Source organism: Lepisma saccharinum, chromosome 29 (assembly GCF_977018435.1).
Source record: "Lepisma saccharinum chromosome 29, izLepSacc3.1, whole genome shotgun sequence".
NCBI classification, from domain to species: domain Eukaryota; kingdom Metazoa; phylum Arthropoda; class Insecta; order Zygentoma; family Lepismatidae; genus Lepisma; species Lepisma saccharinum.
In genome coordinates, this window is record NC_139257.1 from 14,822,415 (window position 1) to 14,838,678 (window position 16,264).

Sequence of the window (16,264 nt, forward strand, 5' to 3'; positions counted from 1 at the left end):
GAGAAGTTCACATGCCATTGCACAAGATTTTAATCGGATACATCCATGAAGACCTGCACATTATGAATGGTTGTCGCGAACAATTACAGCGTGACGCTTCCATTAAATGAAAAGTACTTCACAGTGACAAGGCTAATAATTATGTTCATAAGGAAGTTCATAAACAGAATATGCGACCCTTGTCATCTGATAACTAACTTTGGACAGAAACTGCTTCACAACGTTCCCATAGTGTTCTGGTGTGCCTCCCTATTGAAGAAACTCTGTAAAAAGTACCTTCTTCCATAAGCAAGGATGAAAAAACCTGTTTATTTAACAAATCCAAGTAGCCCTAAGCATTTAAGGTTCCGGTGATGGAAAAGTGACTAACCAATCGTGTTCCACACAGCACGCCACACCATTAACTTACCAGCACTAACCATTCAGCTTTGATCTGTCGAAAATGGGTTATGAGATAAAAAGCATAGAATATTCTGTTTATGTACTTCCTTATGAACATAAACATTAGCCTTGTCACTGTGAAGTACTTTTCATTTAATGGAAGCGTCACACTGTAATTGTTCGCGATAACTATTCATAATGTGCAGCTCTTCATAGATGTATCCGATTAAAATCTTGTGCAATGGCATGCGAACTTCTCTCCCTAGACGTCACTTTGATCTCGATGCATTACCGATGCGCTAAACAAATTTTAAGGCATTTTTCTAACACCTCGAAAAAAAGCAAATTGGTACAAGAATTCAGTCATAACTTTTTACTGGTTAAAGATAAGTCGAAAAAACCTTCACCGTTGCATTTCTCGTGAAATTCTAGCCTGATTTGATATATCATATCACCCCCTTCCTATTTAAAATTCTGAAGTTGAATTCAAGATGGCGGACATCAAGATGGCTACCGACCACGCAGGTGGCGTCAATGTGGTTCCCCCTTGGCCTCTTAACGATTGGTCATCACCATTTCCATGTTGCGCGCTGCAGTGGCCTTGTACCGAGGGTGTTAAGTGACTTATTGAGCCACCCTGTAGATGTTTTTTTTATATAGAAAGGCTTCTTTTAGTCAACGGCCCTGTAAAATATTTGAACAGTTTCATTAAAGCAAATGAAAAATTGCATGTATACTTGTTTCTGTTTCTGATACTGCATATATGAAGATAGGTACTATGTAAATGTTGAGTGTGTTAATGAAATTACAATACATAATTTCATCCAGTGAAAGTAAAACATTATGGATGTACAATATAGTTGTAACTTAAAATATTTTTTAAAGTCTTTGCAGCTGAATTTTGACAACTTTTAATTCTAGTTTCCAAAATAGCTGCCATCTTTATTTACAGTTTAATAATAATGACACTATTTATGGTTTAACATCATTACTATTTTATATATTTTTGTACACAAATGTTTGGTATATTTGCCCTAACAATTATTAAAGTTTAAATCAAGTGTTGGTTGCACTTGCATTTGCTTTCATTCGTAAATCATCAGTTTCCTTTGTTTTCCTTACTTAGAGCCTAATAAACACTATTAAATGATTACGTACGAGATTAATGTACTTTCACAAAAAGTGATTCTGATATCTACAAAATCCTTATGTACATTATTCTACAAATTATTTATTTACAGTGATTTAAATCAGTGATTTTTTTTAAAAAATAACACCTTGATTTCAAGCAATTAGAGCGAAAAAGTACCAATCCAAGGACAATCCTTGGAAATTTATCGATTGTTCTGGATTCCGAAAGTCGGCATCTAAGTTCAATAATTCACGCGCTGTTGTTTTGAATTACTAATTCATACAGTACCCTTTGACGCGTAAAAACATCGATCATAAGTGCCATGACGGAGAGCAGATCAAGTGGTATTTGTTTCATACCGTCTCATACCTTTAGGTATGGGGGGGGGGATCTTTTGGGAATGTAGCTCACTAATCATCATTCATCCTTGATGGTAAGCACTCTCTGCTCGTGGTGAGCTTGGTGGTAAGGCGCTAGAGGTACTAAATTTACACACTTGAATGGCAACACATGATACTTGAGTTTCACACCCCCTAAAGACTGGATCAGCGTGGCTAATGTAAGGATATACCTGTCTCTGTACTCCTGATCTGCTGGGAGAGGTTATGCTTGTGACTGTACGTAGAGTCTCACTTGCGACTAGCGTTAACACCTTCTCCCTAGAACCTCCTCCTCTCTCTCTATTCAATCGTAACTTGTTCCTCAATCACTCAATTAGCACTGACCCCGAACTCTCTGCCTCCCAGACATTTATTGCAATTCAATTTACTAAACAAATGCACAGTCAGGACTGTAGCCTCTTCCTGGATTTCGTCCGTTTACATGTTTATCCCGCTGATGACCAGGAAGAACTTCAGTGCTGCCTGACACTGCATTACTGTGATGTTTCTGAATATTTCCTGATTGGAAAACGATGATTGAATGACTGGGAGTTGGATTTCGTTGTACATAATAATTAAAAGATACAACGGAACGTTACGATACTATGCATCGTTAATAATAAAGGTAAAGGTAAAGTGCTCCCCTGTGCTTAGCACCACGCCATGAAGGCGTATAGGGGGTGTGGGGGTAACGCCCCACACTTTCTTGATCCGGTCCTGAGTGGGGGTGATGTGATCAGCAGCACGCCCCTGACCGCCTTTACCCCCCAGTGTCTCCCCCAGGTACCCATGTTATTCGACGCTGGGTGGGCGCCGGGGCCGCTTCCTACGTTAGAAAAGTTCCCGGATTTGAACCGGCCGGGGATCGAACCCGGGACCTTGAGCATGGTAGTCAGACGCGTTACCGACTGAGCCACCGCGGCCATCGTTAAAAATGAGATAAAGAATTGTTCATCACTAGAGTGATGGATGTTTATGTAAATGAAGCAAAGCGAATCCAGTTTCTACTCAAATGGACTCATGCAGGGTTGCTAACCCTTAACTGGTATCATCTGATAATGTAACGTAAATGTATCATGGTGTCTGACATGTGTATTAATTTTCATTGATTTTAAGTAATTTATTTTTCATGTCCTTCTTACGTATATTTTGAAGTACTTGAAAGAAGAAACAATTAACTGGAAATAAGGACAAGAAATATATAATACAATTCTAAGGCAACTCACATAAAATGCAGAATTTTTAAAAATATATATAATCCTATTTATTATATATTTTTTAAATTTTATTTTTATTATTAATTTTCATAAGAATTAAAATTACGAAAGTATATAAATTTATAAACTAAAATTTTGGAGATCAAATTCTTTTGTTTTATGGAGCGCACTGTTTTCCTATTAGGGAGTAATATTAATAACTATTTTATTTTCATGTAAATTGGTAGTGAAAATTGTCGTTTGTGTTAACGTAGAATATATACTTATATCACAAGAATCTGTGAAGAACAGAAAACTGAAAACAAATGCAGGTACAATTTTAATAACTTATTTTCACAAAGTAATACAGACAGATTTTTCTGGCGCATGTCAGGTAGATTGGCCTACTATGCTTCTGGAAAAAAAGCTTTTTGTTCTCATCTTAAGTTTTGGTTCACAAAGAGTGCATGTTTTTCTAATATTAATTCAGGGACATCATGTGGCATGATATGCCATTAAAGCCCAACACATATATTTCTGCCGTGCGATGCGCGACACAACTCAAGAAGCAGTGTTGCTAATGGAGCAGATAGAAAAATCGCTGCAGAGCGCCGATGCACAGCTGTTGCGTACAACAAGAAAATTAGAGAATACAGGTCTATCTAACGTTGAGTTTTAAACGTCTTGCATTATACCAGGACTAGGATTAATATGAACTAACAAGTGGCTTTGTATGTAGCTACATACATATGGACTAAAAATTTGCAAAATATGGACTAACACATACGTAAAATTACCAAAAATGCTGCAAAGAAGACTCCTTATTTGAGTGATTTCAAACAAAATAAACACTTTATTATTTTCAATTGCATTAATGCTCTGGTGGCGTTCTAACTGTTCACTTCGAAAACCCGTCTACACTGGTACGGAACTGCAACGACAGATAATACACGATCGACACTACCAATGGTTTGAGAACTAATAATATGCGAACGTGTTAAACCGCGACAATTGGACCACAACACTCTTCCTCAAGCAGTATTACTGCCTCTCTGTGATCGGCGACAGTCGGTTGCCTTTGTTTTACATTTACAAACGATGCCGGCTTCCACAACAATAACAAGTACATATACTGTCACTAGACGATAAGCTGAAATGAAAACACAAAATGCTAACTCAAGGTAAAGTTCTGTAACTGGTATCATACGTTCCTGTGACGGACCAACAACTTTGTTACGTTAAAACTCAAGATCAGATAACAATACAGGCGAGGGATTTTCACTGCACTTAGACAACAAACCAACTCGAAGGTACAGTGGGATCTATGAGTATTACCGTGCAAATTGTCCATGACTATTTTCATTAATTTTTCCCTTGCATCCAATGTGTTTTTAAGCGATGGATTCTTATGTATGCTGGTGCAGAAGTTGCCAACAGCTTGTTTTGAGTTTTGTTTCAATGATTGAAGTTCTTATTGGGTCAAATAAAGTGCATGAACATGGTGATGGACAATTTGCACGGTAATACTCTTAGATCCCACTGTACAGGGAGGAATAGAAAATTTCCACGTCTGGGGAGAGAGGGATGGGCAAAAGAAAAAAGCGAGACGTCTCTGAGACGTATGATACCAGCAGAGGGTTAAAAAAGGTCCACGGACCCATAAATTCTAATGGGTTCTGTTGGGTTCCGCATTACATAAGAAGCTGCATTGCTATAGCCGGGAGGGTGTCTGACTACTACGTGAAGACCCAGGTTCGATTCCCTGTGGGTGATTTCAGGAGTGCATGTTCCGGCTCTATGGTTGCCGCCAAACCGAAACCGTAGATTTATTTCTGCTAGCCGACTTTCTCGGGTATCACGTTGCTTGATTCATTGATTAATTGTTATTTTAAGTCCACTTTATCCACAGAAATACTTATAATAGTACTTTATCAAATCTGGTTATGATCACTTCAAATAATAAATCATAATATAATAATAATAATAATAGCCTTCCTATTAACATTACTGCAACACAGAAATTGAACAAGCACGAATAATTATACTATGTAAGGTACCTGAACCCAACATGACCTATCTAAAGTTTATGATTGTTTCTAATGGTGTACAAAGTCACAAAGGTAAAACTAATTGCAAGATTCAAAAGAGGGAACATTTCTGGACGTTTACTTAAAAATTGTGAGTCAGTTTCAAATACTAACATGGCTGCAGAGAAGATTTTGTTAAAATGTTACGTTTAGGTCATATTGTGTACATATGTTTCCAATATGGCCTAGTAATATATTTTTTTTATTTTGTTCACATCAACAAATGCAACAGAAATTATAAAGAAAGTACCAGAATGTTGTTTTTATAGGTACATAAGTATATTGATACACATACATTTTATTCACACAATGGCATAATGATATTATACAAAGAAATAACATCGTTTACAAACCGATAAACAAGGAAGTGACCTGTCATAATTTGTCACCAAGAGACCATTGGTTACAAATCACAGTCTGGGCAAATGAAAGGTCATTCATCATCCTTACTGACTCCTACACACACTACGTGAACATAAGAGTAGCGAATGTCACATATGCACATGTCCTTTACGATATATTCCTATGTAGGCAATATTGAGTCCACCTTACATAGTGTTATTTTTTCCTTCGTTATAAACAATACTTTAGACTAAAGTCTAAACTAAGTACATTGTTGTAAAGTACAAATTAAGAGCTATCATAATATGTACTAGAGACATAAATGCCAATCACTTGGAAGATGTAGTAAGTAATAACTTGACTATGCAATATTAGATCACGTCAAACACAATCACGAGATCTAGCAATTTATTTTCTTTGTTCTCAAGTTACTGTACTATAGGTACAGCCAACGGGGTCATTCTCGTTATAGCACAGTCTAAATGACGTACAAACGTCATCTGTTGAATTAACCTTGTAACTACTTGGAAACAGCAAATAGGCCATATTGGATTCAGGTACCTTATGTAACGACATAAAATATGATTCGCTCGCTGTAAATAGGCCCTTATCAATACAAGATAAGACTTGAGCCCCATTCAAATGTCCATATGTTCTCCATGCACCAAATGGAGATTCACGTGCGACTGCAAGTTCAAGGATAATATGATAACAGCTATTAACAATTCCACGTGACAATTTCAGATATAAAATATGGTAATTTTCAACAGATGTTTCCACAGATGTTTTATTTTCGCTTCAGCTTTGCCAATAATCATATAAATTTCTTCCGAATATCGTACGGCTCCTGATAATTTAACTTCTGAATTATTTTATTCCTTTATTTTTCTCTTTTTCTTCTTTTTACACACTGCTTCTCTCTCTCTCTCCTTTTCTAATATTTCTGTTTCTATGTCTCCCCTTATTTCTGTTTGTCTCCCTGTTTCTCTCCCTTTCCATATTTCTGTTTCTATGGCTTCCCTTATTTCTGTTGTCTCCCTGTTTCTCTCTTTTTCCATATTTCTGTTTCTTTGTGTTTCCTCATGTCTGTTTGTCTCCCTGTTTCTCTCCCTTTCCATATTTCTGTTTGTCTCCCTGCTTTTCTCTCTATCCATATTTCTGTTTCTATGGCTTACCTTATTTCTGCTTGTCTCCATGTTTCTCTCTCTTTACATATTTCTGTTTCTATGTCTCCCCTTATTTCTATTTGTCTCCCTGTTTCCCTCCCGTTCCATATTTCTGTTTTTATGCCTTCCCTTATTTCTGCTAGTCTCCCGGTTTCTCTCTCTTTCCATATTTCTGTTTCGATATCTTCCCTGATTTATGTTTGTGTCTCTGTTTCTCTCTCTTTATATATTTCTGTTTCTATGTCTCCCCTTATTCCTGTTTGTCTCCCTGTTTCTCTCCCTTTCCATATTTCTGTTTCTATGGCTTCCCTTATTTTAGTTGTCTCCCTGTTTCTCTCTCTTTCCATATTTCTGTTTCTTTGTGTTTCCTCAAGTCTGTTTGTCTCCCTGTTTCTCTCCCTTTCCATATTTCTGTTTGTCTCCCTGCTTTTCTCTCTATCCATATTTCTGTTTCTATGGCTTACCTTATTTCTGCTTGTCTCCCTGTTTCTCTCTCTTTACATATTTCTGTTTCTATGTCTCCCCTTATTTCTGTTTGTCTCCCTGTTTCCCTCCCTTTCCATATTTCTGTTTTTATGCCTTCCCTTATTTCTGCTAGTCTCCCTGTTACTCTATCTCTCCATATTTCTGTTTCGATATCTTCCCTGATTTATGTTTGTGTCTCTGTTTCTCTCTCTTTATATATTTCTGTTTCTATGTCTCCCCTTATTTCTGTTTGTCTCCCTGTTTCTCTCCCTTTCCATATTTCTGTTTCTATGGCTTCCCTTATTTTAGTTGTCTCCCTGTTTCTCTCTCTTTCCATATTTCTGTTTCTATATCTTCCCTTATTTCTGTTTGTCTCCCTGCTTCTCTTTCTTTCCATATTTCTGTTTCTATGTCTCCCCTTATTTCTGTTTGTCTCCCTGTTTCTCTCCCTTTTCCTTATTTCTGTTTCTATGGCTTCCCTTATTTCTGTTGTCTCCCTGTTTCTCTCTCTTTCCATATTTCTGTTTCTTTGTGTTTCCTCAGGTCTGTTTGTCTCCCTGTTTCTCTCCCTTTCCATATTTCTGTTTGTCTCCCTGCTTTTCTCTCTATCCATATTTCTGTTTCTATGGCTTACCTTATTTCTGTTTGTCTCCCTGCTTCTCTCCCTTTCCATATTTCTGTTTTTATGCCTTCCCTTATTTCTGCTAGTCTCCCGGTTTCTCTCTCTTTCCATATTTCTGTTTCGATATCTTCCCTGATTTATGTTTGTGTCTCTGTTTCTCTCTCTTTATATATTTCTGTTTCTATGTCTCCCCTTATTCCTGTTTGTCTCCCTGTTTCTCTCCCTTTCCATATTTCTGTTTCTATGGCTTCCCTTATTTTAGTTGTCTCCCTGTTTCTCTCTCTTTCCATATTTCTGTTTCTTTGTGTTTCCTCAAGTCTGTTTGTCTCCCTGTTTCTCTCCCTTTCCATATTTCTGTTTGTCTCCCTGCTTTTCTCTCTATCCATATTTCTGTTTCTATGGCTTACCTTATTTCTGCTTGTCTCCCTGTTTCTCTCTCTTTACATATTTCTGTTTCTATGTCTCCCCTTATTTCTGTTTGTCTCCCTGTTTCCCTCCCTTTCCATATTTCTGTTTTTATGCCTTCCCTTATTTCTGCTAGTCTCCCTGTTACTCTATCTCTCCATATTTCTGTTTCGATATCTTCCCTGATTTATGTTTGTGTCTCTGTTTCTCTCTCTTTATATATTTCTGTTTCTATGTCTCCCCTTATTTCTGTTTGTCTCCCTGTTTCTCTCCCTTTCCATATTTCTGTTTCTATGGCTTCCCTTATTTTAGTTGTCTCCCTGTTTCTCTCTCTTTCCATATTTCTGTTTCTATATCTTCCCTTATTTCTGTTTGTCTCCCTGCTTCTCTTTCTTTCCATATTTCTGTTTCTATGTCTCCCCTTATTTCTGTTTGTCTCCCTGTTTCTCTCCCTTTTCCTTATTTCTGTTTCTATGGCTTCCCTTATTTCTGTTGTCTCCCTGTTTCTCTCTCTTTCCATATTTCTGTTTCTTTGTGTTTCCTCAGGTCTGTTTGTCTCCCTGTTTCTCTCCCTTTCCATATTTCTGTTTGTCTCCCTGCTTTTCTCTCTATCCATATTTCTGTTTCTATGGCTTACCTTATTTCTGTTTGTCTCCCTGCTTCTCTCTCTTTCCATATTTCTGTTTCTATGTCTCCCCTTATTTTAGTTGTCTCCCTGTTTCTCTCCCTTTCCATATTTTTGTTTTTATGGCTTCCCTTATTTTAGTTGTATCCCTGTTTCTCTCTCTTTCCATATTTCTGTTTCTATATCTTCCCTTATTTCTGTTTGTCTCCCTGCTTCTCTCTCTTTCCATATTTCTGTTTCTATGTCTCCCCTTATTTCTGATTGTCTCCCTGTTTCTCTCCCTTTCCATATTTCTGTTTTTATGGCTTCCCTTATTTTAGTTGTCTCCCTGTTTCTCTCTCTTTCCATATTTCTGTTTCTATATCTTCCCTTATTTCTGTTTGTCTCCCTGCTTCTCTCTCTTTCCATATTTCTGTTTCTATGTCTCCCCTTATTTCTGTTTGTCTCCCTGTTTCTCTCTCTTTCCATATTTCTGTTTCGATATCTTCTCTGATTTATGTTTGTGTCTCTGTTTCTCTCTCTTTATAAATTTCTGTTTCTATGTCTCCCCTTATTTCTGTTTGTCTCCCTGCTTCTCTCTCTTTCCATATTTCTGTTTCTATATCTTCCCTTATTTCTGTTTGTCTCCCTGCTTCTCTCTCTTTCCATATTTCTGTTTCTATGTCTCCCTTTATTTCTGTTTTTCTCCCTGTTTCTCTCCCTTTCCATATTTCTGTTTCTATGGCTTCCCTTATTTCTGTTGTCTCCCTGTTTCCCTCTTTTTCCATATTTCTGTTTCTTTGTGTTTCCTCATGTCTGTTTGTCTCCCTGTTTCTCTCCCTTTCCATATTTCTGTTTGTCTCCCTGCTTTTCTCTCTATCCATATTTCTGTTTCTATGGCTTACCTTATTTCTGCTTGTCTCCCTGTTTCTCTCTCTTTACATATTTCTGTTTCTATGTCTCCCCTTATTTCTGTTTGTCTCCCTGTTTCTCTCCCTTTCCATATTTCTGTTTTTATGCCTTCCCTTATTTCTGCTAGTCTCCCTGTTTCTCTCTCTTTCCATATTTCTGTTTCGATATCTTCCCTGATTTATATTTGTGTCTCTGTTTCTCTCTCTTTATATATTTCTGTTTCTATATCTCCCCTTATTTCTGTTTGTCTCCCTGTTTCTCTCCCTTTCCATATTTCTGTTTCTATGGCTTCCCTTATTTTAGTTGTTTCCCTGTTTCTCTCTCTTTCCATATTTCTGTTTCTATATCTTCCCTTATTTCTGTTTGTCTCCCTGCTTCTCTCTCTTTCCATATTTCTGTTTCTATGTTTCCCCTTATTTCTGATTGTCTCCCTGTTTCTCTCCCTTTCCATATTTCTGTTTTTATGGCTTCCCTTATTTTAGTTGTCTCCCTGCTTCTCGCTCTTTCCATATTTCTGTTTCTATGTCTCCCCTTATTTCTGTTTGTCTCCCTGTTTCTCTCCCTTTCCATATTTCTGTTTCTATAGCTTCCCTTATTTCTGTTGTCTCCCTGTTTCTCTCTTTTTCCATATTTCTGTTTCTATGGCTTCCCTTATATTAGTTGTCTCCCTGTTTCTCTCTCTTTCCATATTTCTGTTTCGATATCTTCTCTGATTTATGTTTGTCTCCCTGCTTTTCTTTCTATCCATATTTCTGTTTTTATGCCTTCCCTTATTTCTGTTTGTCTCCCTGCTTCTCTCTCTTTCCATATTTCTGTTTCTATATCTTCCCTTATTTCTGTTTGTCTCCCTGCTTCTCTCTCTTTCCATATTTCTGTTTCTATGTCTCCCTTTATTTCTGTTTTTCTCCCTGTTTCTCTCCCTTTCCATATTTCTGTTTCTATGGCTTCCCTTATTTCTGTTTGTCTCCCTGTTTCTCTCCCTTTTCCTTATTTCTGTTTCTATGGCTTACCTTATTTCTGCTTGTCTCCCTGTTTCTCTCTCTTTACATATTTCTGTTTCTATGTCTCCCCTTATTTCTGTTTGTCTCCCTGTTTCTCTCCCTTTCCATATTTCTGTTTTTATGGCTTCCCTTATTTTAGTTGTCTCCCTGTTTCTCTCTCTTTCCATATTTCTGTTTCTATATCTTCCCTTATTTCTGTTTGTCTCCCTGCTTCTCTCTCTTTCCATATTTCTGTTTCTATGTCTCCCCTTATTTCTGTTTGTCTCCCTGTTTCTCTCTCTTTCCATATTTCTGTTTCGATATCTTCTCTGATTTATGTTTGTGTCTCTGTTTCTCTCTCTTTATATATTTCTGTTTCTATGTCTCCCCTTATTTCTGTTTGTCTCCCTGCTTCTCTCTCTTTCCATATTTCTGTTTCTATATCTTCCCTTATTTCTGTTTGTCTCCCTGCTTCTCTCTCTTTCCATATTTCTGTTTCTATGTCTCCCTTTATTTCTGTTTTTCTCCCTGTTTCTCTCCCTTTCCATATTTCTGTTTCTATGGCTTCCCTTATTTCTGTTGTCTCCCTGTTTCTCTCTTTTTCCATATTTCTGTTTCTTTGTGTTTCCTCATGTCTGTTTGTCTCCCTGTTTCTCTCCCTTTCCATATTTCTGTTTGTCTCCCTGCTTTTCTCTCTATCCATATTTCTGTTTCTATGGCTTACCTTATTTCTGCTTGTCTCCCTGTTTCTCTCTCTTTACATATTTCTGTTTCTATGTCTCCCCTTATTTCTGTTTGTCTCCCTGTTTCTCTCCCTTTCCCTATTTCTGTTTTTATGCCTTCCCTTATTTCTGCTAGTCTCCCTGTTTCTCTCTCTTTCCATATTTCTGTTTCGATATCTTCCCTTATTTCTGTTTGTCTCCCTGCTTCTCGCTCTTTCCATATTTCTGTTTCTATGTCTCCCCTTATTTCTGTTTGTCTCCCTGTTTCTCTCCCTTTCCATATTTCTGTTTCTATGGCTTCCCTTATTTCTGTTGTCTCCCTGTTTCTCTCTCTTTCCATATTTCTGTTCCTATGACTTCCCTTATATTAGTTGTCTCCCTGTTTCTCTCTCTTTCCATATTTCTGTTTCTATATCTTCCCTTATTTCTGTTTGTCTCCCTGCTTCTCTCTCTTTCCATATTTCTGTTTCTATGTCTCCCCTTATTTCTGTTTGTCTCCCTGTTTCTCTTCCTTTCCATATTTCTGTTTCTATGGCTTCCCTTATTTCTGTTGTCTCCCTGTTTCTCTCTTTTTCCATATTTCTGTTTCTTTGTGTTTCCTCATGTCTGTTTGTCTCCCTGTTTCTCTCTCTTTCCATATTTCTGTTTGTCTCCCTGCTTTTCTCTCTATCCATATTTCTGTTTCTATGGCTTACCTTATTTCTGCTTGTCTCCCTGTTTCTCTCTCTTTACATATTTCTGTTTCTATGTCTCCCCTTATTTCTGTTTGTCTCCTTGTTTCCCTCCCTTTCCATATTTCTGTTTTTATGCCTTCCCTTATTTCTGCTAGTCTCCCTGTTTCTCTCTCTTTCTATATTTCTGTTTCGATATCTTCCCTGATTTATGTTTGTGTCTCTGTTTCTCTCTCTTTATATATTTTTGTTTCTATGTCTCCCCTTATTTCTGTTTGTCTCCTTGCTTCTCTCTCTTTCCATATTTCTGTTTCTATGGCTTCCCTTATTTCTGTTGTCTCCCTGCTTCTCTCTCTTTCCATATTTCTGTTTCTATGTCTCCCCTTATTTCTGTTTTTCTCCCTGTTTCTCTCCCTTTCCATATTTCTGTTTCTATGGCTTCCCTTATTTATGTTGTCTCCCTGTTTCTCCCTTTTTCCATATTTCTGTTTCTTTGTGTTTCCTCATTTCTGTTTGTCTCCCTGTTTCTCTCCCTTTCCATATTTCTGTTTGTCTCCCTGCTTTTCTCTCTATCCATATTTCTGTTTCTATGGCTTACCTTATTTCTGCTTGTCTCCCTGTTTCTCTCTCTTTACATATTTCTGTTTCTATGTCTCCCCTTATTTCTGTTTGTCTCCCTGTTTCTCTCCCTTTCCATATTTCTGTTTTTATGGCTTCCCTTATTTTAGTTGTCTCCCTGTTTCTCTCTCTTTCCATATTTCTGTTTCTATATCTTCCCTTATTTCTGTTTGTCTCCCTGCTTCTCTCTCTTTCCATATTTCTGTTTCTATGTCTCCCCTTATTTCTGTTTGTCTCCCTGTTTCTCTCCCTTTCCATATTTCTGTTTCGATATCTTCCCTGATTTATGTTTGTGTCTCTGTTTCTCTCTCTTTATATATTTCTGTTTCTATGTCTCCCCTTATTTCTGTTTGTCTCCCTGCTTCTCTCTCTTTCCATATTTCTGTTTCTATGGCTTCCCTTATTTCTGTTGTCTCCCTGTTTCTCTCACCAGAAGGTGGAGTGGGATATCTTTTTCTCGCTCCTGTTAGGAGGAGTTTACCTCTTGCCCGTAGGCAGAGCCCTACTTTTCTCGTCCGCAGACGGAGTCAAACTCAGGGGGTGCTCGTTGCTATATGAAGTACGTATGCATTACGTCATCTGGGAGGATCGGGTTTGACGGTGCTCGTTGCTATGTGCAGTAAGTTTGGTACGGAGTACATTTAACTACTAACACGTCGCAAAAATCGGAACAAGCAGGTTGTTGATTTTGTAGCGTTCGATTTATTTTTATTGTATATTTGTACTTGTAGACTGCAATTATGTCTAATTTTGCTGTAGCAAGCTATGAAAACTATAACCAGAAAACTAAAGGAACTGACATAAAATATCATAGATTTCCAGTCGATAATTGCGTAAGTAAACAGTTGATTCATGCTTGTAGACGAAATGTAAAACATGCAAGTGTGCAGTGCCAATTATTGTGAAGAAGACTATGTGCGAGATCTAAAAGCAGAATTTCTGTATTTTCCACCAAAGAACGTGCTGAAGGCAACTGCAGTGCCATCACTAAAATTACACCCAATTACTTTAGTACCAAATAATCGAGGAAATGGTGTAGTTCTCCTAAACACTTATGTTCACAATATGATTCCCTTGTAGGACGTGTTGATAAGGTTTGCAGAGATGTACGCTGCGAAAGATATGCAATAAGGAGACGTGCCCTAAACAAGCTAAAGACTATGCTGTCAGAAAAGAGAAAAATATATAGACGAAGGTATATGCACAAACTGCAAGCAATGGTTCGTTGTTGGAAAACATATTCAATCGTTTACAAAGGAGAAACACACGTCTGCATAATGAAGCAAATAAATTATAGATTACAAACAACCTCTATCAACCTGCTTTAACTGAATAAAGAAGTTCAAAATCTACAACGTAACCTAACCGACAGTACCACAAGAAAAGTCATCAATATCTTGAAAATGTGTTCAACTAGTGCGAAGTACGTAGTGAGCCTAACTGATTTCTTATGTACATTTTATGTAAGTCGGATTTATAATTATTAACAATTTCGTTTAACACAGACCGATGTTGATTGTGATTTGTATGTTCACATTATTGTGAAAAACGTTGTCGGAAATGGGCATTTCGAAGATCGCATACTAACTTTCACGCTATTCGAAATGAAATTCACTTAGTACATCTTCAATTCGAGTTACATAGCGTTGTATGCACGATAGTAAATATTGCATGAGTGAATATTACACCCATCATTGAAATTTTTGCAACTTTGTTCAATTTTGGTATTTCACAAATATATTGTGAATAATATTGTGGCCGCGGTGGCTCAGTCTGTAACGCGTCTGACTACCATGCTAAAGGTCCCGGGTTCGATCGCCGGCCGGTTCAAATCCGGGAACTTTTCTAACGATGGAAGCGGCCCCGGCGCCCACCCAGCGTCGAATAACATGGGTACCTGGGGGAAACCCTGGGGGGAAACCCTCAGGGGGCGTGATGCTGATCACATCACCCCCACTCACGACCGGATCAAGAAAGTGTGGGGCGTTACCCCCACACCCCCTATACGCCTTCATGGCGTGGTGCTATGCACAGGAGAGCACTTTACCTTTTTATAATTTTGTACCCTTGTACTCAATATAAACCAATGGATGTTACATTATTTATTTGTAGTACATTTCTGTCAAAAAGAGCAAGATCTAAGATTAGTGTAATGCAAGTTACTTCGTTAATGTACAAATGTGTGTCGCATATCAGCCTTGGAGTATATTTTCCGGTTATACAACTCAGACACACATGGAAATGGAAATGGAAAATCTGCGGACAAAGTCCTTTAACGAATAATGATTCGTACAGTTGCACGGTCAATCATTGTGAGTTCATGTAACTTTTCTCCTTTATTGTTTAATTAAACTAAGAACTAAGATATTTTCATCGATAATCTCAAAGCGTTTCATTTACCGTGTGATCATAAATCTATTTCTATAGGCTTGAATTTAGTAGGTTAAAACATTTAAGTTTGATGTTCCTAGCACTCATCAAATATTTCGAGTAGGTTAACTTAGTTAAATTAGTACTTGTACACTTTGGCTCGTCTTCTGCACGCGTTTGTATGTAAAGTTCTTAATACGAAACAATACTTTTCAGAACTATGACAACGATAACTTGCAGCCAAATGTGAACCAGAGAAATTTAAAATATCTGCAAATTACAAACTGAAATGGCGTTTTCAAAGTCTGAAACTACTATCTTACAAACTATTTCATCATTCTTCCTCCACATAAAACTTTCCAAAAAATGTTTGCTTGTGGAACTTTGATCCGTACGTAAATTATTGTACAGTAAATAAATATATGAAGAAGGTTGGGAATTCTTTCGAATTTAGAGTAAGTTTCAAATGCAGACACTTGTCTTGAGATCGTTCGCTGCGGGACGGCGTAGGTTCGAATCCGGCTCTGGTCGGAATTTATTCGGCCTACGTATAGGGCCGGTGGCAAACCACCATCGTGAGGAAATTGGGGAGCTCCGAGTGAGTGAGCGTAATCCGGTCGCGAAGTCCTACAACGGATGGGGGTCGGTCGGGCTGACCACCCGTCCCCCTAGTCTGGCTGCAGATCTCCACGCCCCCTTGGTGGCTCGTGTAGGAGGGAGGCCAGCAGTCGGTAGGTAAGCCTTGGCCCGATATTGGGCTGTTGCGCTATTGGATTATTATTATTATTATTATTGTTATTATTATTATTATTATTATTATTATTATTCAAATGCAGAGTAAAATTTTATCTAGATTGTATATTGCTTCTTTCACTTGATAATTTCAAAAATAAAGTTACATTATGGAGAATGGTAGAGATTTGATTTTAAATATATCAGTATAATTTTAATACTTTCTGACGTTATGTAAAATTTGAAATGTTCCTGGAAATGATTGCAACGTTCTGAATGAATAAGAAGGAACTATTCAGTCAGAAAACTAAATATTAGGCTTTTGTACTGCGTTGTGTTAAATGTTGTAAATAGATTATACCGGACTACTATCGGATTAAAAATTACGGATATTCAAATTTGGACTCAATTAAAAGTTAACCAGTAGAACCACATAAAAACAAGTTACATCAAAAATCATCTTATTCAGTTCTGTGTCA